At 41.6% G+C, this 24,291-nt stretch overlaps 1 long non-coding RNA gene across 2 annotated transcripts in view; it reads right to left on the reverse strand.

Moving 5' to 3' along the window:
• Positions 1–23,020, reverse strand: part of LOC135575593 (uncharacterized) — a 117,918-nt gene extending 94,898 nt beyond the window's left edge. Inside the window, exon 1 of one of the 2 annotated variants that reach the window (XR_010466654.1) lies at positions 22,592–23,020. This is a non-coding gene — a long non-coding RNA (uncharacterized LOC135575593). The remainder of the gene's footprint in view (positions 1–22,591) is intronic. The other variant, XR_010466655.1, reaches the window with a different exon arrangement.
• Between the last annotated feature and the right edge of the window lie 1,271 nt (positions 23,021–24,291).

Here is a 24,291-nt window from a genome sequence, read left to right on the forward strand (position 1 = left end):
GCCATTACCCAGCTATCATTACCCAGAAAAAGACAGCTCTCCTACAGAGCTCTAAGAAATTCTTCACCTGCATTTTTGTCTTTTAGCCTAAAATGAGAAAATATTCAGCTAGTGAAATCTTGTAACCAGTCACTCGGAATGCCACTGATGAAACTCAGAGCAAATTTTAGATCATTGCAGCATGCATTCAAACACAGAAACATTGAATCCTTTCCAATTTAGACAGAAGCTTATGTAAAACTAAACCAAGACGTTATAATTTGTTATGCCTTCACATTCACCTTGAAAACTAATGGCCAGAGTACTAAGCTTCTAGACAAAGTCCATGTGAGGTTCATTATTCTTCTTGTGAATTATATTTCCGTCTGGAAGCCACGGACCTGAACGTCCAAAGAGTCAATGCACAGCAGAACCATTGCAGAGTGTATTGCACCCCTGAGATTCTCAGTTATTCTATGCTGAAGATGTTAGAGAAACCATTACCCGCAACGGAGGAGGAACGTGCAATGTACTGCATGCTGTCATGTTTATTATATACCTTAAAGATTTCATGTCACAGCACGCTCAAGGTTAAGCTTGTACAAATGGCAGGAAGGATTTGAGAACCCTAAATTAACATGAGACTTATGAAACCAATGACAGAACCTTAAGAGAAAGGATTAGAGTGAAATGCAAACACTGCTATGAAGAGCTTGTGCTCTGAAATGGAACTTTATTCTCTACTTGGTGCTGAAGACAAACATTTACTCCCATGATTGGGTTTGAGGTTTGCAAGCATTTTAGCTTGAGATCCCTGTGGTAACAGTTTGATCTCTTCACTGCTACTACATTCCCAGAATCAAGTCAAATTCAATAACATGGCTCAACTTGCGAATGGTATATTTGTTTCTAACACTTTTCTGAATGATTTTGATTATTACTATTGAAGAAATGAGGATCAGACAGCCATTGTACTGAACACTTAGGGGTTTTTCTAAAAAGCTGTAGGAAATTTTGTAAAAGGAGGACAGTAACTTAACACTGCAAATCTACCACAGATCTTAAGCCTGTATCAGCACCTAATAAACATGCAATCACATCAGCTTTTTACAGGAGGATGAAAGAGAAATATGAGCACTGGCCAGGCTCACAAATTCAGCCTTCATGTTATCTAACCCGCAGGCAGCAGTTACTGGAGGAGTTAATGTGCAGTTCCAGTAACTGCCAAGCAAACCTATGTAATCAAAGGAGCCATTTAACTTGTTAAAAGTAAGGAAAATTCCACACCAAAGTGCTGCCTTTCATTTATACCCAAAGAAATCCTGCTAATAGCTTCTAATAGCAATATTTAAAAGACTTCTCTTTGGAACCCATTGTAATGCACCTTTGTTCTTTTCATCCCCTTGCAAAGCTACTGAGAGACCAAAGCTATAATTTCCGATGCTTGTAAGTGCTCCATAGGTCTAGCTGACCTTTGGAAAACGCATTGCTTTCTCTCAGCATCTACTTTCAAACAGCTGCTTTTATCAGAACACACCGTGAGGTCCAGGAGCTCCTGGTACCACAGGACAGTGACAGACAGACACATCCCACAGCACCGAGGACCACACAGGCTCTCCAAAATGCTGCCTTGCTTAGCGGGGCGGTGGGAGGCGCACAAGAGAAACATTATAGTCATGCAGAGCAGAGCACACACTGAGCCTCTGACATGTAATTCTGTCACTGATTGCCCCCTTCTTCTCATGGCCAGCGCCGCACTGTTCCACAGTACCTGGAGCCCAGGTTCCTCCTGTCTAATGCCTGTTATTAGCCCTGCGTGCAGTCTTGGGCACATCTCCGGGACCAGCTGTTACAAATGCCCCCGTCCCACATCAGCCTGGCTTGTGCATTCACTCGAGGCAGCCTGTAATTTCTTCGAATTTAAAAATAGGTTATTTACAAGCTAGTCAAGCTCTTCACTAGACCAGAGCTTTTGCTGTGTACCACACGTGTACAGATCTACACAAATAATGCAACTAAAAAGGGCTTTTACAGTATCACACGCTCTGGCCCCACGTGCTCATAAAAGCAGAGCACACTTGACATAAAAGAACACAGTTTGCGCAGGACAACAACCATGAGTTAGATGAAGACCAAGGGACTTATGATGACAGAAGCTTGATTAGATGAGCAAAGCTTAGCTGATCCCAGCAGATGACCTGCTAACCAGGGCACAGACCGCATGGGCAGCTGGAAACTCTGCGCTGTCCCCATGGATGTGACCCTGCATTGGACACCTTGATGACCCCGAACACGTAAGCCAGCCAGACACGTCTCCCCAGCATTTTATACACAATGACTCTAATTTGTATGGAGCCTTTTTATTTGTTTGTTTCTCTGCAAGTCAGGCAGATAAATAGCCTTTTCTCTTGTATTTACCTTAAATAGTTTCATTTTTGAAACTTCCCACGCTCTTTAGAGTCTGTTGTTGTCTGGGTGCACATAAACAGAGGAAAGAACTAAAGGACAACTAAAACTCAATCTTCTCTAAAGTCTGTCACTGAAAGTATTCGGCTGCAATTCTCAGAAAAGTCTGGTTTAGCTGAGTCCCCTTCTCCCAGTTCAAGGTTTTTTAATAAGAAAAACAGGCATTTTATGTACCTACGACACAGGACATATTTAGACATTTGTTTCTATATAAACTTAGGCTTCAACTCTGCAGTCCTAGCTATAGTCAAACAATATATTCAATGCCACAGTTAATGTTGATACCATGTTATTTTGATATTAGCAGCACCAATCATTACCTTAAAGCACAGGTTGTAGTTAACGCATGGTATCCTGGGTATGTGATTTCAGTGGACTCCATCAAATACATGATCTCCCTTTAAGAACACGATTCCAGAATAGGAATTACAAGACTTCTATTTCTGTTTTAATCAGATAGTGACACCACAGTCATGTACGGTATTTGAGGCCTTTGGATTAAAAGACAGTAACAATAGGCAGTGATTCAAAACATACTAACATTATGTTTTGCTAGATGTAGAACCTTAAAGGTCTTATATTTGGATCCCAAACTTGATGCGGTCATCCAAAGAACATGTGAATCTACAACTTGCTTTGGACCCAGCTTTAACTGTAGCTGATCCTGCTAGTTTCTTTAAAGAGAAAACATGTGGAAAGTTAAATTAAGAGTAAAACCAGACCAAACGCGATTCAACATGAGTCTTTAACGGATATTTTCATGTCACTATAAAAAGACAAAAATACTACTGCAACAACAAAAGCCCAGACGGATGAGAATCTGGACCATCTCCATTTATACTGCAATTCAACATCTGGTTAATTAGAGGTTATTAAGCTAATAAGTTTGGTACAAATCAAAAAGGTGCTCTTGAGAATGCTTAAGTGGCTTCTCAATTTTTTTAAAGAGTTTGAGGAAGAAAGTTCTTATTTGTCATGAAACTCACCTTCTGTAACACAACCAAGCTCTCATCTAGACTGATCAAAATGAATAATCTTTCAGCTCGTGTCGGACATAAACTTCTGCTTTTCTTTTGACAAACTTCTGGTCAGCTTCTGACACAACACAGAACCCTGTTTGGCAGATGCTTTCCAAACAATAGAAGCATTTATGTAAACATTAAAAAAAAATACACACAAAAAACCCCACACATGTAGTACAGGGTCACCTCATTCTACCATAGGGGCAGAAAGCTCAGTACCTATTAGTGACTAGTGAAATAATCCCAACAGCCCCACACGCACACAGTCTTTTTCTAGACCTAGATTTTAGTGCAGCTTTCTACACAATTAACTTCCCCATACGGAAATTGCAAAAAGCATTAATGACTCTAACATTTAATTAATTAGTAGTAAATACAGGTGAATGAGCCAGACAAACCAACTCAGTAGAACTTCTGGTACTCACAGCATGCTAATATGCCGCTAATTAAGACCATCAGCATTCCTTTTAATTAATATATTGGTTCACTTATGATTTAATTTGTATTTTACCAGCTCTCATTTTTCCAATTCAGAACAAATACCAGGCAAAGACTCTACAAAAAGAAAAATAAAGCCATTCCACTCGCATTTGTGGAGATAAATTCAGCATTTTAGCTCCAAGCTCAGTCTGCTTTCCAAATTAGGATGTGAATGTGAGAGAAAGACAAAGAAAATGTACGTGAATACGTGCACACATTCACATCTCTTTTTTTGGGTAGGAAAGGAGATATTTCTGGGAAGTCTTATTTGCTTGCAGACGCTGGCCCAAGCTCACCTCCAAGATATGAGGTCCTGGTTCAGACCTCATTTGTGCTTGATGGTAATAATCCCTTGGGATGCATATTTATGAGGAAATTAAACTCTTGTCTGCAAGCATCATCATTTCAAAGTGTTTTTGCGGCCATCAACACAGCACTGCAGGCGTTTTGCAGCCATACCTCCTGCCCACAGTGCAAATCTCTCAGCTAGGGATGAAGGCACCACCATGCACTAAGATAAGGAAAAAAAATAACGACAATAAAACAGCATAAATAACATCAGGACCTACTCTTAGAGTTTCTCCTAACTTGGAATAGTATCTGGTTTGCACCAGTTCAGAGATTAACAAAGCAGCCAGAAAAACAGTGCTAATTAAAATATATATTCTTACCTCCTTGTATGCTGAGTTTTGCAATATTCAGCTAAAAAAATAAATATATATAGATATATATATATAAATATATAACAACACATATGCTTGTATCTTAACCAGCCTTCCCTGGCTAGTTATGTAGCAGCTACATTATATTACAGCTTTCCTGCAAAGCTGAGCGCCAGTTTGTGCTCATCGGGAACACGAGCACTCGCTGGCAGCCTGTGACCCTAAGGAGACAGCCTGAATATCTCAACAGGAGTTCAGCACCACATGACAGATCCTTTTGCATTGTTTTTTAAGTTGTCATTTGAACCACTCTAAATATAAATGTAGAATGCTGTTTGGCCAAACTGGCTTCCCAATCTAATTGTAAATAATCTTAGCATTGTAAATACAATGATGGTACCAAAATGGTTAAGAGGACCTTTTAATAGAAGAAACTAATTTGTGCTTGGCAGTGGACAAGGACAATAATGATTCTGAAGTGTCTACAGGCTGAGAAAATCAGGTAAAGGCTATAGAGGTGACAACATGGATAAGAGACTAAAAACAACTCAAGATTTCTGCATAACCTGGTGCCTCTGAGGCCAGAGACTCCAGTTCACCAGCAGCTGCAGAGCTTTGTTTTCAGGAGTTTGACAACTACATATTTTCAGAATAAATCCTCAGAGGACCGGAGTGCTTCAGTGTTCATAAGACTTCAGTCTCACAAAGTGTAAAGTTACAGAATAAATCAGTGAATCACTAGTTTACAGACATATCTCCAAAAGCAAATTGAGAACTACTTCTATACCACTGCATTTTCGAGAAACAAAGCCACTCAGTGGATCCTCCCATCTGCTTTCTTCTCTGCTTGGGTTTCTTCAAATCTAATGGAGCTTCTGAACAGGTTGTGTGTTCAACAGCAAATACCCTTAAGAGCTTTTGAACTAAGATTCCAAAACTGTCAAACGCAACCTCATGAGACTTTACCTAAGGCAGAAGAGAGAGATCAGAAACAAAACTATTTCCCCATTGTTCCTTGCTAGAAATATTCCAAAATACTATAAAAATATTTAAATGTTTTGACCATATTAACACAAATAAATGCCTTTAAACAGTACAGAAATTTCAGTTCTGTATAGATACATAGCAGTTTATCAATCCTTCGTTCTCCTCCTACAACATCATTTCCTTTAAGACTGAACACTGGCAGGAACAAGAAGTTTCAAGTGAGTATAAGAGTTGCATCTCAGAAGTTATGCTGGTGCAGACTATGGATCAGTCCTTCCCATGGGCCAAACAAACACACAATCAGTTTACTGTAATCAACCAATGACCTCACACTGTTCTGGGAAGTACAAGCAGCTCACAGTAGCCAAGTTGCTCTTCAGTGGGAAAAAATAAAACCTTCACCTGCATTTCCTAAGACAGAACTCATAAGAATCCACACCCCTGTGAGCGAACCAGGTTTTGCCATTTACAGCAGTTCACTAAGAAAAATAGAATTCCTGTTGTCAACCTGTCTTGATAATGACAACACATACAGAGTTCATTTCCCCCAACGATATGGCAACAGGAGGAAGTTAATTGCTATATTCACCTCTGCTGAAGTTTTTTGCACAGTCACTAGATTTTGTACCAGGCAAGCAGCACCACTGTACCCATACAGATGATATACAGAGTCAGGACCCCTCCCCAAAGGAGTTCTTCCCATGGCAAGACAAATTGCCTCCAAAGAGAAAAGTCCTGCAGAATCTCCCATCCTTTATCTCCTAAAAAGGAAAACAGCAGGAAAAATTCCTCAGTAATTACACTTTTTCCAGGGGAATTATCCAGCGATGGGAACATCTGAGGAGCCTAATCCCTCCTAGTGTAGAATTCCTTGAAGGGCTAAAATCCAAATAAGAGTGTGCCTGGGAGGGAAGGCTAAGGGGGAAGGATTGAAATAAAGGCATTAAGAAGGACAAACGATCTGTTGGTAGACTGACTCATGATGAAAGGGGGATTATGATGATTAATAAAAAAAATAAATAACCGCACACACACTTTAAAACTAGAAAAAACTTGTCATGTTACAAGAAATAAAAATAAACAAAACCATCCTGGCAGAAAATGCTGGTGCTCCACTGGGCCCCTTACAGGGCAAAGCCCTCAGAAACCCCAAACCTTGGTTTGGATTTCATGTCACTTGCCAAGTGAGGACAAGGGCTCTGCACATCTTTGTGGTTTGCCCATATTTCCCCTTTTGTCTTAGGGAGTTCCACATTTATTTTAAGTTCTTTCTGGGTGGAAAGCCCATGCTGGCTTATGTCTCATTGGTTTTGCCAAGCAGGCAGTAAAGTCTTGCACACTGATACCAACAACTAATCCTCCCTGTATTAGGCAAAAATATCTGACAGACAGCAAGTTTTTCACTACACAAAGCAGCAGGTGAACATGCACATGCCCCACAAAAGAACAGGCACAGAAAACATTGTTCAGCTGACCAAGACATTTCTTATGTTATGAACTGTTATATTTTATGGTAAATTAAGCCAACAGATCTGCTCAATTTTCTCAGAGAACCGACATTTCTCCCCTAACAGACGGGCGCTCTCTGCCTCCTCCAAGCCGCATGGAACTCCAGCTCGATGCTTCAGACAGGCTTGAGAACCAGCACATGGAAGATGCTCTGGGACTCTTCCCCCTGCAGCCATGACAAGGACCACGGCTGGATCAAACCTTCAGGGAACCTTCCAGGATCCTGAAAAAGCTGCTGCCAGGAGGAACATGCACAACAGTGTGCATGCAGATGTGATGCTATTCGTGAACCAGACTGCCAGCTGTCAACCAGTTCTTCGGTTGCCCAGGTTTGCTGTCACACCTTCATCAAAAGACTCTGGGTTTGGTTCCGACATGAAGCTTCTGAAAGTGTTTTGCACTACAAAACCTTCTGAAATTAGACACCTTGAGTTGTGCTGGTAAATTAAATTGCTAGAGGGTTTATTCTGCTTTAGACAAATATATTACTTCACCCACTTTACCATGGACGCCTTCTCTTGAAGAAGCCACTTGCTCCCCTTCCATTATAATTCCAACACTAGGACAATATTTGGCATGGAATTATTAGGCAACAGTTAAAATACATTACCCTCATGTCTCCACATGCTGATAAGCTATTTAACCAGTCAGCTATTTTTAGCTCTGCCAAGCAATCAGGATGCTGTTCACAAAACACTTCACCTTAAAATATAATTGGTTTCCTCAGATTACATTGTCAGGCTCTGTTCTTTTCACCTGTAATGTGAAACTTCAAACAAAAATAAGGTTATTTATTGAGAAAATAAAAACCATTCTTAATGGTAGAGAAAAATGAACAGCCTAAATTCTACTTTAAAGATACCAAGCTATTATTATCACTCTGAAAAGACGTTGACACTTAACAGATACAACAGGGAGGAGGCAAATTGGTCAAGAGTGACAAAAGGAGCAGCATTGCTTGTCACCAGGCATTTCTGAGGAGGCTTTGGAAGAATCTTTTATGGCTACAACCTCAAAACCACATGAGCAGCTGATTGAATCGTGTCTTCAGGCATCTACACTGCTTGCAGGAAGCCTTCAGCCTTCGGAGTCCATTGACTGCCCACAGCCTCAGAGCAGCTCTCACACTTTGCAAAGCCCAGCCCTAACAGCACTCTCTAATACCAACCCATCCACATTTTTTCCCCTGTCAGACTCTTACCTGGGTACTATCTTTCCCTTCTTGATCCTTCATATCACACACTTGCCATCTCCCACACACAAAAGAGCTTTCGCTCTCTCCTACTCTCAAAAAGTCCTTCCCTAAAATACAATTTTCTGCTCAAACTGTCCACTCTCCCTAATCTCCACAAGCCCAAGCACTTTGATGTTCTCAGGCTTAGGACAAATGAGAAAATCTGAGCTTTCAAGAGATTTGCAGAAAACTCTGATTCCTGCTGTGATCTCATAGATGTTTATGTAAACCCAGAGAAATGCCATTTAAAACAGAGTTACTTGAGTGTTACAGAGCATCACTGAGATAAGCCCTGCGTCTGCTATTCCTAAAGTGACAGGTTCATTTATGAAGCAGAATAAAATAAATAAATAAATAAAAACCCCCACTGAATACCAAGTGATCAATGTCTATCAAGACATTAGCTGAAGAATTGAGCAATAACTTGTGTTACATTTGTGTTACTAGAAAACGGAATGGGCGCAATTAACCTTGCAAAGTGACAAGGGAAATCTTTGCCGTATCACAAATCACCTTCATTCTCAGTACATTTTTGACAGTCACACAGTCACATTTGCAGGAAGGATTCATCTTTATCTGAAAGTGTAATTGAATGCCAGTAGTTACCTTGGTGACATTTAAAAATCTATTGCTGTGCTTTGCTGTCAACACTTTATGATATTATAAAGTGCCTCATGGAACAAGTCAGAACACAGCTTAGGAAATAGTTCCTATGACAACTCTATGAATTGAGGAGACAGCAAAGATCCCAAAATGTCAAATGGACAGTAGCGTACAGGTAAAGAAAATCCAGGCTGAAGTCAGCACAGCTCCTAAGGCTGCACTGAACTGCAGCTCAGAGCCCGACTCTTGTCATTCTGTAATTAAACAAAGTCCCCAGTTCTCTAGGTATTCTAATTTTCACTGAAACTGCCAAGAACCCTGAAATTTATTATGCAATCCGACTGATTTCAGCAGACCTCTGTTGGGACTAATCATTAAGAATGAGAGAGGAACAATCACGCTTCTTGTGAATATTGTTTGTTGTACTTTAGATATTAAGAGTAAGGAATTTAATTAGCTGTCCAAATACAGGATTCCCATTCTACTTATGACAACATGTCCATTCGCTTTCTGACACTAGAACGAAGCAGCACTGGGAACACATTCACCCTTGGTATTTACAGATCTATTGTTCATCAGTCACCCAGAGACAGATTTGTTTCGTTGTTGCTGACCCACAACTACATGTTCTTGGTCTAAATGAGAAATATGGAAGCCAACAGAGCCTGGCAAAGCTGCGCCTCCAAACCGCGCTCTGCTCACTGCCAGAGCCATCCTGACCCATGGCTGCTGCACCCCACGCATGGTGTTCTGCACAGGTCACCGCCGCACTGCAGCTCCTTGGCTGAAGCAGAGGATTGCTGAGGAATTCCCCCCACTCATTTCTTCCCTCAGGATGGCCTACTTCCACCTCTTCTGTTCTTGCCTTTTTCTTTCTCTCCCTTTAAGTTTGTGTGGCCTTACAGCCTTTTCCAGGCTTTCTGCTTCCTCCCGATCACCTCAAGCAGCGAGTCTCCTCCCCAGCCTCAAGTACATTTATCACAGACCATCTGGGTCTGGAACACAGAAGCATCTGGAACATTGGCCCCTCAAGCAGGGAATTAATTCTCTTTTGTTGTAAAACTAAATCTGAGCACCAGTTTGTTTGGAAAACCCTCCAAAAACTTGCTGTGGCCTCGCTCCAGTCTTCCCATCATATGAAAGCTGTCCATGCTTCCTGTATCTGTCCCGTCTCTATACTCCAAAGTCCTGAACTCATTTCCAGCAAACAAAAATCAGTTTGGCACAGTCTGAAGATAAGACCGAGCTTTTCAGCTGCTCTTTCATTACCAGCAGAATTGTGCATTAGAAACATAGGTTATTTCATAATAAAGCAATATCTACTTGCACAAGGGTGATAGAGCAAATGACCCTGCTAAGCTCGCTAAGTAAAGATATAAATTCTCAAAGTCTACAAACCACAAACACAAAACTGCTCAGTAGGAAGGCTTAGAAGCAAGAGCAACATGCTCCCTACATACTTAAAGTCCAAAAAATGTTAACATCGCAACAACAACTTGGTTTACGCGCTAAGAAGTCCTTCTCTGGCAAAATCAGGAGGAGGTACCCTCATTTGAATGCAGTTCCATTGATGGTATGGGAAAAAGGCATGTGCCTCAATCAGAAAATGCAACAAGAACTGAGGCTTTTTGGCACTCCCTAGAGATGCAAGAAGAATTTTTGCCACATTTTCATTGGAACTTCAGCCTGAGAGAGAGCAACAACATAAGCAAAACTGATAATAAGAACATGCCTGAGAAAGACAAACAAGGTAAACAAAAATCTTACATTCTTGCCCTCTAGTACAGTTCTTTTAACCTTAAATCCACTCCGGATAAAGATAATCTTGCCACTAGAGACAAAAAAAAGTTATTTGCATACAGAATAGGCTCACAGAAAATTAAACTGCTATGGAAAACTAGAGCTTATTATGCAAAAAAATGTGATAAGCTACAACATACCAAAAAATCCTCCTTGAGATCTGAGCAACGTGAGCTAAAAATACCTCTATTGCATGTCATTTACAAATTCAAAGGGTTGTTTAGGCTGTGTTTAGATTGTGATCAAACAACACTCAATACATTTTTTTTCCACTTATGATTAAAGATAGTGCCAGATTTTAGGTGTTCTGATTGCTTTCCTCACTTCATTTTTATTTCTATTTTTAACTTGCACTCAATGTTCCCTGCACCCTTGCTGAAAGCAAACAGCAGCATTGGGAGAGGACCAAGGGAACGTATGGTTATCGTGCACATTGGCCACTCTTCCTAATGAAAGGCGAAGGACCTGGAGCAGGAGCTATCGCACAAGAGCAGCCTGGAGACTGCATCTCTGATTCACACAATGAAGAGTTGAAGACATTGTGTTCCCAGCCTTTATTTTTGTTCATGTACATGCTGACAGATGTGTTTTGCAGGTGCAAGCGTGGAGACAGACTATTAGCCACCTGCACACACCTTTCCAGTAGTCCAAAATGTGTTTATGTACCATAGATCTCTGTGCCAAAAAGGTTTCTGGGCTCTGATGCATCAAGCTACCGAACATCCAAAAGTCCCCGAGAGTCACGGGCATTCAGCACTCTGCTGGTGTAACGCCGTGCAAGGAGCATCATCCTCCAAAAGTGGCCCAGCACTGGGACAGGTGTCCTGGAGCTGCACATCAGAGATGCTGTGCAGGTGCAAGGGCAGGTGAATTAAGAGTCTCAGCACAACTCTTCAAACTTTTCCTTCTTTCAAACTGCAAAGAGTTTAGTGCTGTGATGAAAGATTCTTGAACATAAATTACCATCATTTTTCTGTTACATAACATGATTTATCCAAAGCGTGCACTGGGCTCATTCCAGTTTCCAGTGAAGTCAATAGAATTATAAGTGTTCAGCACCTCTGAAGAATCAGGACATGCTTATTCACGGGTATAATTTATGGTACCCAAATTAGAACATTCTGTCCTTAAGTTACCATTGCAGAAAAGCATGGCTTCTTGCTCCTTTCCCTTCTTTAAGTATATTAATGGAGCAATACTGAAACTTACTCTCAGATCTTCAGTGAAATGCCTAGACCTGGTCAAACTTCAAACCACAAGACAAAAATCTGAAATCCTGGCTCCAGAAATCTCTTCTTCCCATCCACTAGAGCAAATCGATTCCAACCAAGATCTTTGCCTAGTTGAGCCCTGACATCCATGGGGCTTCACAGAGCAGTAACTGCCACAAATGTTCCAATACAAGCACGTTTCAAGTTACTCATGAAGAGCCATCATTTAGCAAGGATATCTGGAAAGCCAAACCAGAAAGCCATGAGTTAAAAGCAAAAGAGTAGGAAATATTCTGTACTGGCAGCTCTGGCCACCCAAGTGGCCGTTGTCTCAATGAAGTACCACTTACCAACCCCTCTTTACATGTCTTTTGGACATGAGCCTTCGTTCCTTCTGGATAACTTCACAGCTTTGGTTGACCAAGGGTGGCAGTAAATATCCAAGGACTAGTCATGGACATTTTGCTTTCCTCAGAGCATAGCAAACACGGCAATCTGCTAAACACAGTTCAGTCTTGCTCAAAGCTTGCGGGATCTCTTCCATAGTATTGAGCTGAGGTAACTCCCTCTCAAGCTTCCCTATGGGGTGATGAATAAACAACAACGTAAAGAACCAGCCCCTGGGTTATCTCACGGTGCTGAGAAGTTCAGGACTACCAAACAACCCAAATATCCTCAGCTTGCACCCTACTTTTAAATCACATCAGAAGGTTGGTATGGCCTTTTCTACACATCTTTAAGATACAGAGATAGAGGCAGCAGTTTGTGGGTCTGACCAGCCAGCCATGTCCATGGCATTCAGCTGCAAGGCAAAGAGCATGGCCCAGGTAGCCAGTCCCAAGCCCGCAGCTCCATCACGAGATGACGGACTGAGGAGAAACTACCCAACCTAACTGTCAGGTTGCCAGTTGTTCCAGTTTGGTTCAGCCCAAATACACAGCCTGACACCATGCTGCCAAAGCAGGAGCAAGACCATACACTGCAATATTGTCCCTTGTTTCTTTACAGCCTCCTCTTGGTTACAGCCCCGCTTCCCTGTGCATCTTCCTCCCAAGGAAGCACTGAAGCGGTGGGAGCAGTCCAACAGGCTCTGCTCAGCAGCATCCAAAGCAAGCAAAAGAAGTCGTCCTCCTCCGTATCACAAAACAAGATTCTTTCCCACCCAGCCACTAAGAAGCTTCCTAAGCTTTTCACAGCCCGTTGGCTTTGCAGGGCAGGTGGGCACTAGGTCAGCTCTGCCAGCCAGGGGAGCACACATCCCTCGCAGTACGGGGAGAGAGGAGTTAAGTGAAACCCTCGGGCTGGGAATACACCAGAGCCAGTAGGAAGATGATATTTTCCTTAAACCAAATTAACAGACCTTGTTTTTATCCGGTCCCCCGGACCCCACACAGAGGATGGGCAGATGGATCCCGCCAATCACTTGATACCACAGTCGCACCACACAAATGTGCTTGAAGGAAAACTCCTGCAGCACCAAGAACGAGGCTATTATAGGAGTCCAGAAACAACAGCTTGTGTGTTCACATTTCTATTCCAAGTTTCAGATTCCTGAAGAAAACAGGAGGCCAATATAATCCTTTTGAGTCTGAATCCCTTAGAGGAAGGCTGCCTGATCTGCTTGTCAGTCTGACAAGGAGACACAAACCATGTTCCCCTCAGCACTGCTCCAGCCCAGACTCTTGCCAGGTCCACTTGACCTCCCAAGGCTCCAAAAGTCAAATGGACTTTGCAAAAGATTTATTTCCAGGTGCTCAGACAGCATGAAATACAGTGATTAAACAGAGCTGGCACATACTGCAGAAGAGCTAAAAAACCCAAAAGCAGCACTGAGTTTTGCAATTGCAGTATTTAAGTTAAAAATATCAGGCTGGTAGAATTACATAACCTATAACTTTTCACAAGTTTCTAAATGTAACAGTCCAAAACGGCCTAAACCACAGAGCATGTAAAAGTCACATGATGAAAAAAGGACTGCAAACATCATCCTGAAGCCCCTCACAGGATGTCACTGCTTTCTTTCACTCAAACATGTGAGATAATCGGAGAATTTATGTACAAAGAAACCTAGCAGCACGTGACAAGAAGGTACTAACCTTTGGAATAAGCACTTGTTCAAGAAGCAGCGTTTCTGGAACAGCATCTCCCAGTTTCTTTATTCTTTCCTCCACACCCTCCAGGACTGGTCTCCTGCCCTCCCCAGCTCCACAAAGGAACAAACAGTCCCTGCACCAGAGGTCCATTTACTGGCTCCATTTTTCTTTTGAAGTTCAGTTCAGTCAAGGATCAGGTTTTACAAGCTCTCTCACCACAAGGTGAATATACCACTAACTGCAGAATTTAGCCCAACCCTAGAAGAGCACAGTGACACCGAATTCCTGGGAGTCACATTTGCCACTCCATCGCGCTGAAGGGCACAGAGCAGGCTATTTTCAGAGTAGTCAGCATGTCCAGGCTATTAACAAGGGGGCACTTCTGTCTCTCAGGGATGCATTATAGACATGAAGAAAGCTTCCTTTTGCACCTCATTTTGCATTTGTGCACGCAAGCCCCATCCCTTCATTCTTGTGATATCTGAATCTTTACACGTTCTGTAAAACAATACATGTTCACGGGTTTAACCACCACTGTTCCAGAAATAACTCCCGCCCTCCAGCCAAGAAATGCATGGCCTTTAAGCATCTTCCCAGAAGGAAGCCTCCAGGCTAGAAATTGGATTACAAACCTGGAACAAAATTTAAGAAATTTCAGAACCAAAAATATTTCCTAGAAGACTTAACCAAGAACTGGAAAGTACAATTAGCAGAATTAAAGATCTTCTCCATGTTTCAGCTAGTTTACAGAGAAAAGGTGATGGACTTCCTCATACCCTACTTGACATCTACAAAACGAGTAGTATCCAAGTCCTTCTCAAAGGCCTCACACTTTACAGTCGAGGTGTATACAGTGCTTATAATAGCTTCCTATCACTGCAGCTCAATGTAGTCAACCATAAGATTATGGCAGTATTTAACAGTACTTATTTCATAGAAGGAGGTGTGGGAATGCTTTGTAAAATACAGTGATTCACTAACGAAGTGCTGTAAATGCAGAAACAATAGGACATTGTTCTTGCAAGATTGCTAACCCATTACTATAGTTTTATCATCTGCTCACATAATGCAGCACTCAAAACCAGCTAGCAATTGAAACCACAAAAGATAGGAAAGAAAATATATTAATCCCCCTCACGCATTAGTAAACTTATGGTAGTTTAATACCAGCATAACTCGGAGCAGTATTGGCCCAACATACGCAGCAAAGCCTGAATGATAACAGAAGAATCTTCTCCCAGGTCAGAAACAGCCTTAAACTAGCCATCAGTTTTGAACACAGAAGTCTCGTATTTGCAAGAGAAGAGACCTATATATGAAATTATAATGAGGTGACTGATGATTGTTACCTTGGTGACATTTAAAACTCCACCACTGTGTCTTGCTATCGGCACTTCATAACACGATAAACTGCCTAGCAAAGGAAGTCAACGTATTACTCAGAAAATGAGCTTCCATGACAATGATGGCCTTTCTCACACCTAGACGGGTCAGATGCCATCACTTGACCACCAGACCCTCCTTTGAGAGGCTCGGCTTACCCGGCAAGAGACCAACTTCATGGGTGTAGCCGACTTTGGTGCTTGGAGCACTACTGAAAGTATTTGTCTGCCAGGGTTGCTGCATTCCCACTGATATTTTCACTGCCAGAGTGACACAGCTAAGGCTGGAGCCAACTGCTGTGCTAGCAAACCAGAGAGCATAGGCCAGGCTTTAACAGCACAAGCACGTGGGAGAGATCCCAAAGCAGAGCCCAACAATATTGCTCAGGTGTCTTCCGTTCTCCTCACATTACACACTGGTCAATACCCATTTACCCATACTGCAAGTGCTTTAGGGTTGGAAGAAGCATTATTAGATAATACAGCAGAGCAGAACAAGAAGAACCAGATCCAAGCCTTGCTTTCAGAAAAGTCATTCTTGAAAGTGACCTTCAAAAAAAGCCAATCAAAACCTTCCCCCAAATTTTAAGTCCTGATTGCCATTAGGGTAAGTCTGAATGATTTGGCCTAGTAACTCAAGTTAGTGTTTGTGGGTTTTTAAATGTAAAAAATAGAATCCACTAATAACCAAAATTTTCTTATTTCCCACAGAATTAAGGGTCTCAAACAAAATTTCAGATACAACTATTTCAAGAGTCCTTTGCAACATGCATAATATAAGATTTCCACTGTCTTAATTGCTACTTAGAAGTCAGTCTGATGTTGGTCATGGTCAAGCAGACTGTTTTAGTGGAAGACATGCAAGTTCTGTCCATTTCCAGCTATGCATTCTAGAGTACAATGATCTGTTTATTGATTTCAACACACTGGTGGTTTAACTTTAAAAAAAACCCTGATATTAGGTATCATGTGTTACAAAGTAAACTTTTCACTTACAGGGAAGTTGTTTCTATAGTAACTAATGTTTTTCTAGCAACACATTTCACATTAGTGTTGCCATAGAAACAGAACTATAGAGATGTGTTCAGCAAATAAGTTGTCAATAGCTTTTCCCCCATCCACCATGTCTACATAAGGATGAACACAGCACCCTGCCCACTGTGTCTACCTAAGGAGACCCAGTTATTCTCCTAACAAGAGCGTGAAATGTTCCCTGCCCTTGTGAGATCATAATTTCCTCCAGTTTCATGACCACATTTTTCAGAACTAAGTGAAATGCTCAATTCTGGATCAGGTTGTGAATCCAGACAAACTGGAGCTGTTGTGCAGGAGCGTATCAGTGAAAAAAAGAGTAAAATTACCATACTGGAAACACTGAACAGTTAACCCCGGCTACATTCATCCTCATAGAAACCTCAGGGTGTTGCTGGTACATGTCAAAGGGACATCAACTCATGCCAGGAAGAAGACTGAATCTCTAGTTTTGAGCATATATTTAGGCTTAAACATTCCCCAGGGTAGCATAAAGACTCCCACTCACATCAAAGGAAAGCCTGCAAAAAGATCACAGCTATAATCTGCCATTTACATAGTAGCTAGGATTTTAATTACTATTTGTTCAGTACTGTACCATCCATTCAGTAACAGCCATATGTACATCTTCAGGACTATCACTGTTCCTGACCTCTGCTCCTCCTTCTTTCCCACTCTCATTATTCACTTCTCTACCCTGAAGTGTTTTTTTTTTTTCTTACAACTCTCTCCATCTTTTAACTCCACACTGTGCCAAGAAGTAAATGATAATTTTCATTTACCTAAGCAGCCCCTTTCTGCCTTCACCTGTTCCTCCTACTTAAATAATAGCTGGGACAGACACTTCTCCGGGTCTGGCCATGTTGGTCCTTGTTAAGGGAGCTCTTTCGCCACCCCAAGGGAACTGTGGTCAAGGCTGGTCCTACAAGAGACAGTCATGAGCAACTGGTGGCAAGCTATAACATGTTACCTTCTCCAGCAACACAGCTGTTTAGAGCATTAACTTGCTACCCCTTAACACCTGTGGGTGTCTTTCCAGCTCAGAGAGCAGGAATACAACTCTTGGTACATCATGCTGAGGTGTTACAACAAGACAGTCTAAATCCAACCGCCTTTTAGGAATCATCCTCAGGAACAGAGTGGCAGGATCCCTGTTTCCACTAAAGACTCAACACAGCAATATAGCCTAAAATAAATACGATAAAATTTAACTAGGATAGCCCATCACCAGGGTTTTGAAGGGACCATCCCGTACCAGGCATGACAGGAAGAAAATAAAACCACACAAGTTCAGAAGAATACCACCAGAATTTCCAAATAGCATTATACGGGTTATTATAGAGGCCTGGGCAGCAATTTGAGAATAACCTTTAAATCGCTTTGCTGACAGGTTCTGTGAAGTACAGTGAATTTTGCTAATTCATATGCGCAGGTCTCACTCCCCGGGCCTTTGGCTTGCAAAGCCTTAGGCTGCAAGTTGCTCAAGTCAAGAGTTATTGTTTGCACATGCCCAGGAAATGCTAAATATAATCCAGACAATATGCAGACAAATCATTTTTATGCACCCTTTAGGTCAAGGTCCATGTCTTCATTTGCACCTACACAGCACCCAGTTGAAAATGAAAACGTAGCCCAGTTACTGTTTAAGCCGCAGTGGTGCTCTGAGACCTGCAAGTTTAAACTGCAGTCTTGCAAATTTTTTCTACTTCCTCATCTAGATCATTAAAGTGATTTACCTCATCAGCTCCTGCACCCTCTCTGAATGGCCTCACCAGTTTGCTCACCCCAAGGCAAGCACAGTTCTCTGCAAGTCCACAAACACTTGCATTCAAAGAGAATGACTAATGACCAGTGCTGGAAAGCCGGCAAGAGATGAGCCCAATCCAAACCCCTCTACATCCATAGCACTTATGAACTGATTAATATCCTCACTAATAAAAATAGAAAATAATTCTCCCTAGAATTAATTAGGTCTTGTGTCATCATATTGCCCCATAGTTCTAAATATCTCCTTTTGAAACAGTCATAAAAGTAGGTCTTAAAATGCATATCTACTCATTTTTGTTTGCCTCAGTGCACAGCCTCTTGATAATGTCTTACATGCCATTCAGACATTTTAGATTATTTGGTGAGTTAAGGAACAATCCATAAATCAAGAATTATAATGGGATCGTTTCACTAATAAACTTTCCACGCAGCAGATATATATTTGGTTAAAAGAGCCAAGAAGAAAGGTAGTATAACATCAAAAAGGTCCTAAGTTATCCTCAGTAACAGTCTTTTCAGATGCCATAGCATCATCTAACAGGTCCAGAATTATTTCTTTCAGTTATCAACTGAATCTAACCCATAAAAACATACTGGAATTACAGTTTAAACCTATTTACCTTCTCCTTTTGAAGCCTGTCTTGAAAGAGGTATAATTAATATCTGAACGTGCAGGCACGGGACAAGAATGCACTTTCAAAATACAGCTGAGAGGAGAAAAGCATACTTATGAATCTCATATTTGTATTTTAATCACATTATACACTAACATTAGCTTTTCCAAGGATTGTTATTTTGCCATCCAAGGTCACGTTAATGAATAACATCAATAGAAGTGAGTCTGAAGGTTTGAGTGCAAGTTTGAATGCTTTAAGTATTCAAATGGGCTTGAACACATCTCCCAGCAGAGATTTAAGCTTAGTCATTAATGTTTAAACTTAGTCATTAATGAGCGGAGCTTAACCATTAAACTAAGGCGCTGCCGAGGGCTGCAAAGTTGCATGTGTTACTTTAGATTTACCTTGCCAATTCCCAGTTAGCGTGTTTAAAAATCTGCATTCAGTCCCTTGAGATCCAACAACAACAGATATCAACACTCCGTTCACAGATTTCAGCTATTTTAACTTTCGGTTGTCATGAATGAAAGTGTTAGGCAAGCCCTATGTCCCTATTTGTTTTGAGGACAGCCTGATCCTATGTTTAGATCCCTTTGTTCAAAAAAATCACAAGTAAAGTTCCAAACATTCTGAAATTCTTCACTACGCTCACCCCAAACAGGTTCCATCCACACCTCATCACTCCTGCTGGGGTTGCCATCTGCAATACAAATTGTTCTGCCATCCACATGATCTGGTTTTGGGTAGAATGACAATACATGCCCTGGAGACTAAACCCTTTCATATCCCACCAAAAAAAACCTAAAATGCAGTACCAAGATGTCATTACCTTGCACATTAAACACACCTAATCCCCTCTGCTCACTACTCCTATAAGATCTCCATGTTCAGCATCAGCCCAATCTAATTATCTGCTCAGTCTTCTCCTCCCATGCATCAGGTTGCACTAATATTTTCAGTGCTTGAGAGTTATTCCAAGCTGATGGAGGGTTTAATGTTTAGTTGTATTTCAGAAGTCAGAAATGTCTGAAGCTGTCAGTGATTTGCACTGCTCATTAAATCAGAGAAATCAGAGTTTGAGTGATTTCATCTCTTGGTCCTTAACTAGGCAACAATCAGGGGCTTTTAGAAACTCATTTAAAAGCACAGAAGATGCTCTCAAGAAAAGAGAGTGGAGTTTGGTATTGGGTAGGACAATTTCCCCAAGCAAAGAGAAGCAGCAATGAAAAGGAAAAAAAAAAAAAATATATATATATATATCCACCTTCTTAAGATGCATAGATGTGCTTCAGATGGGGACCCTTCACTGTACCTCACTGCAGCTGCTGCTTACAAGTTGCTAGAAGCAAAAACCTGTAACGAAATTAGATTTTCCAAATGGCAAAAACAGAAGGTGGCAAACTGTGACATATTCCCAGGCTCATCCACCAACAAAACATCCTGTAAGCAATATTTTTATTTTTTTTAGGAATACTTCAGGCACACAGGCAGGGAAAATAGTTATGGCCTTAATAAGGATGCAAACTTCTCCTCTGAAGTCACATCATACTGATAAATAAAAAAAGCAGGTGACATTTCCTATTGACAATCTCCACTGAGAAGCATACTAGCAAACAAAACCCGGTTTGGGTAAGATGCTGGATAAACTGGATGCTTGTTAAGCCCTGATTGCTTCCTAAATACTTCGCTAGATATGAATCTCATGAAAAAGGTTTAAGGGTTTTTCAGTCTGATCCTGTGAGACTTGAATGGAAAGCCCACCCTGTAAAAAGTCCAACTGCTTGTACGAAGTCTCACAAAATTAGCTTTATTACCGAAATTAGACAGAATTCACTGTATTACTACAATCAGAATCCAAATACGAAGCGTTCATTCAGAGCTGGCCATCTCAGATCACCCTAGGCTTTTTCTTTTTTTTTAATTTCAGTAAATATCACAGCATCATTGCAGTGTACCAGGATAAGCGCAGCGATCAGAGGCCACTCAGATAGCTAGATTAATTCAGCCCCCAAACCTGCAGAAACGTGAGCATATATACGCCCTGCACAGGTTTGGTTCACGGCAAATGGACCAGCCCAAGCTTCACTACTGCTTTTTCCCCATGGTAACTTTGCCCCAGTACACTCACGTTCTCTGAACACGCTGTGTGATGTTTTATGTCCAGGATGTAAACAAACACAGCATTTTCCATCTTCCTCCTTAATCCGGACAGGACACTGGGCTTCTCAACCTTATTCTCTTGGTAACATACATCAGTGCAGTGGATAAATATACTGTGTTTAAGATACTTTTTTTAATCTTCTAGCCTAACGGTCTACTTTCATAGCTTTCCAAGGCAATATCTTACACCACTATAAATACTGAACTACAATCAGTAGTGGAGAAGAGGCAAGTTGGAGGCAGATGAGGTACATGGATTATGTTGGTGAAGTAACAGGTGTTACCTTTTGTACCATGCCACATTTTACAGCCCAAAGCCAATGCTGACAAGTCCTCAGCTCTTGCTGGCCAATGCAGATCTACGTATCTGTATCTCTCTCATGTAAAGTCAAGATAAACCCTATAGACACAAGCTTATCTAGTCCCACATCAAGACAACTGAGCACGGCTCCAGCCCACCACCAGACAAAGCACAGGCAGAGGCGTCACAGCAAAACACAGCACACATACCTCTACGAGCCGACAGAACAGAAAGCAAAGGCATGCGTTAAAGAAATGAAATTTTACTCTAATATTCTTGCAAAGAGAAAAACAGAGGGTACCTTTTCACAGGCTCCAACAGGCCACCCAACATTACACTATACAAGAAGCTGATTTGACATCAGGAGATTTGCTATCAACTTAACAGGACAGGCTCACCCTGTTTCACCCTCGCAGGTCTCTGCAGCTGAGTGATGGGTGTTTCTCAAAGTCAAGAGCAGGGCTCCACAAGGTTTCAGAACCCTAAATCCTGCTGAAAGTATCTTGCCGTCACAAGAGCTATAAATAAGTCTCCTCAAATCACCTAAACCCTCACATCAGTATAATTTCAAACAAGCTTGGACGGAAAATATTGGCTACTCTGTGTTTGTGGGCTTTGTTTAATAGCATTGAACGCCTGGATAACAAGATGAAGAGCTCTTAGAAAAACAGAAGAGAGAAGGAGCAATAAATTGTATTATGTACTGATACCCACCCTTATTGACAATACTTATCTGCAAAACTAAGGTCTGCACAGACAAAGGGAGTTAAAAGCTCTGTTATCATCAGCAATGACTCTGTCTGCAGTGAAGTTAATCCAGACTCTCCTCCCCATGTCTGGCTTCTAGACCAGAGAGATTCATGGAGAGCTTCTGACTCCACTGAAGTCAACAGCAACTTTATCTCCACTGGAACCCGATTTCAACCACAAAAGAAATGCTGTTTTACCTGCACTACATGTTTACATGTGAATAAACCAACAGAGGTTCGTAAGGAATCTACCGACCTCCTAAAGTTCAGCTTTTCCTCCAGTGGAGGCCAGTGATCACACGCAGAGCCCAGAACTCCTTCTGTTCAATAACACACATATCATCTCTACCAGTTAACTCTTTCCTTTGTACCAGCAACAAATCTGCAGAGTCTTTGTCTACCCTTACCTCCCTGGGACCAAGGTTATGCAAAACGAGAAGGTTTTGCAGCACAAGAAAAAGCAGCAGTTCAGACTTGAATTTTAAACACCCTTACCTGCATTGCTTATGCCCTTCTAGTTTAATCTCACAAACTCACCTCTGCATCCACAAACAGTTTACATTGCGAGTCAGGTCTATTCAGTCTCTTCTTATATCAGGTACTGCAAACTGATGGCTGAATGTGCTCCATCCCAGGCATTCCTGAGCTTGAAGGTTTGACCTGAATTTTAAGCATTACTGGAGTTCGGTTGGTTTTTTTAAACAAAAAAAAAAAAAAAAGTGAGATCAACACATGGTATAAAGAAAGTAGCCCTGCAATTTTTTCTTTTTGGGGGGGAAGAAAAAGAGCAGAGAGCCAAGGAGAAGAAACAAAGAAACAGCACATGCACCACACACAAGTTATTGCTTTCAGCTGCCCAGTAACTCTGGGTTAAATACCTCTGTTACAACCACAGGTGTTACCAATGAACGCAGAAGTAAAATGCTGGTTTTTAAAGAGAAATCAGCAGATTCTTCTGAAGAGCAAAATGAATTTAAGACCTTTTTAACATGAACATACTTACGTACTCCCCAAAATAATCTGAGGATTGTTGAGATGGTAAGTAGCAGACCCCTACTGCTGGGAATTAATTCAGCAATATGCTGGCTTCTTCCAGAACTTCTTTTTCAAAGGTGCATTAAACGTCGAAAGAAAAATCCAAGAGACTCCTTTTACAAAAATACATTTTCAAATTCCTGCTTGCAAATCAGTTGAATTTGTTTAGGATTTGGGTGTTATCTGAACCCTTTTCCTTCAGATGACCATTTTTAAACCAAGTTTTTCCAGCACTTTCCTGCAAGGACTTGAGCACAGTTATGTTGCTTTTCAGCAGCCTCCAAAACTGCTGTGTTGCCAGGGTTGTTCACTCTTCGAGTCAGGGCACTGAGGGTCTGCTTCCCTTCGGATCGTACTCGACGGGATAACGTCCATGTGAGGTGTAAAGCATTTCTAACAATTTGGGTTTGTTTTCCCATCCTCTATAAACCAGCAACGATGCTACAGAGTTACAAAACTGTTGTTACAGGATACCAGAAGGGTTCATAACATCTACTATTCCTCCCCCATCTGCACTATTGACGCAGCCCTGCAGGGAGCGCAGGCTGGAGCCTGGAGCAGATGTGTGCGTGCGGGTGCCGCGAGGGGATGAGCCATCATAGCCACACTTCTCCCCTTCCAGCAGCACCAGTGACTAACAAAGCGACAGTGGCACGATCTGCACGTTTCTTTCACTACCCTGAGCATCCGGAGCTTTCAGCTCAAGCCCTGCTGGTGCCACCCAATGTCACTGCAGGTGGACACCACTCTCCGTGCAGTGGCCCTTTAAAAGGCCCAGGTTAGCTTTCAACGGTCTCAGAAAAACAGAAAACCTCTGCACTTTGTCAGGTATCAGCACAAGCTCCGTTTAACCTTAACCATTAACATCATCATTTTACAGCATCTTTCATTACCTGTCTTCTTCAAAGCTTTGTGGTGTATCTGTTCATTAGCATAAAAGATCAAAGCTTCATTTACAAGACAAATCCCATAAACAAGAAATTAATTCAACAGACTAGTCGATTTCAGATGAGAATGGCGATGTTAATTTCAGGGTATAAAAAACCTCTCAATCCAGTAATTAAATTCTGTTCCACCAGATACAGTCAAGCATATGCTCTGCCCACACAAGGACTGATAAATTGACCCTGAGATGACATCATCCACCCAGCAGTGGGTATCAAACTGTCCTACATACACAAAGGCATCACAGAGCCCCAGAT

The sequence above is a fragment of the Columba livia genome, chromosome 16 (assembly GCF_036013475.1).
Source record: "Columba livia isolate bColLiv1 breed racing homer chromosome 16, bColLiv1.pat.W.v2, whole genome shotgun sequence".
Lineage (NCBI taxonomy): Eukaryota > Metazoa > Chordata > Aves > Columbiformes > Columbidae > Columba > Columba livia.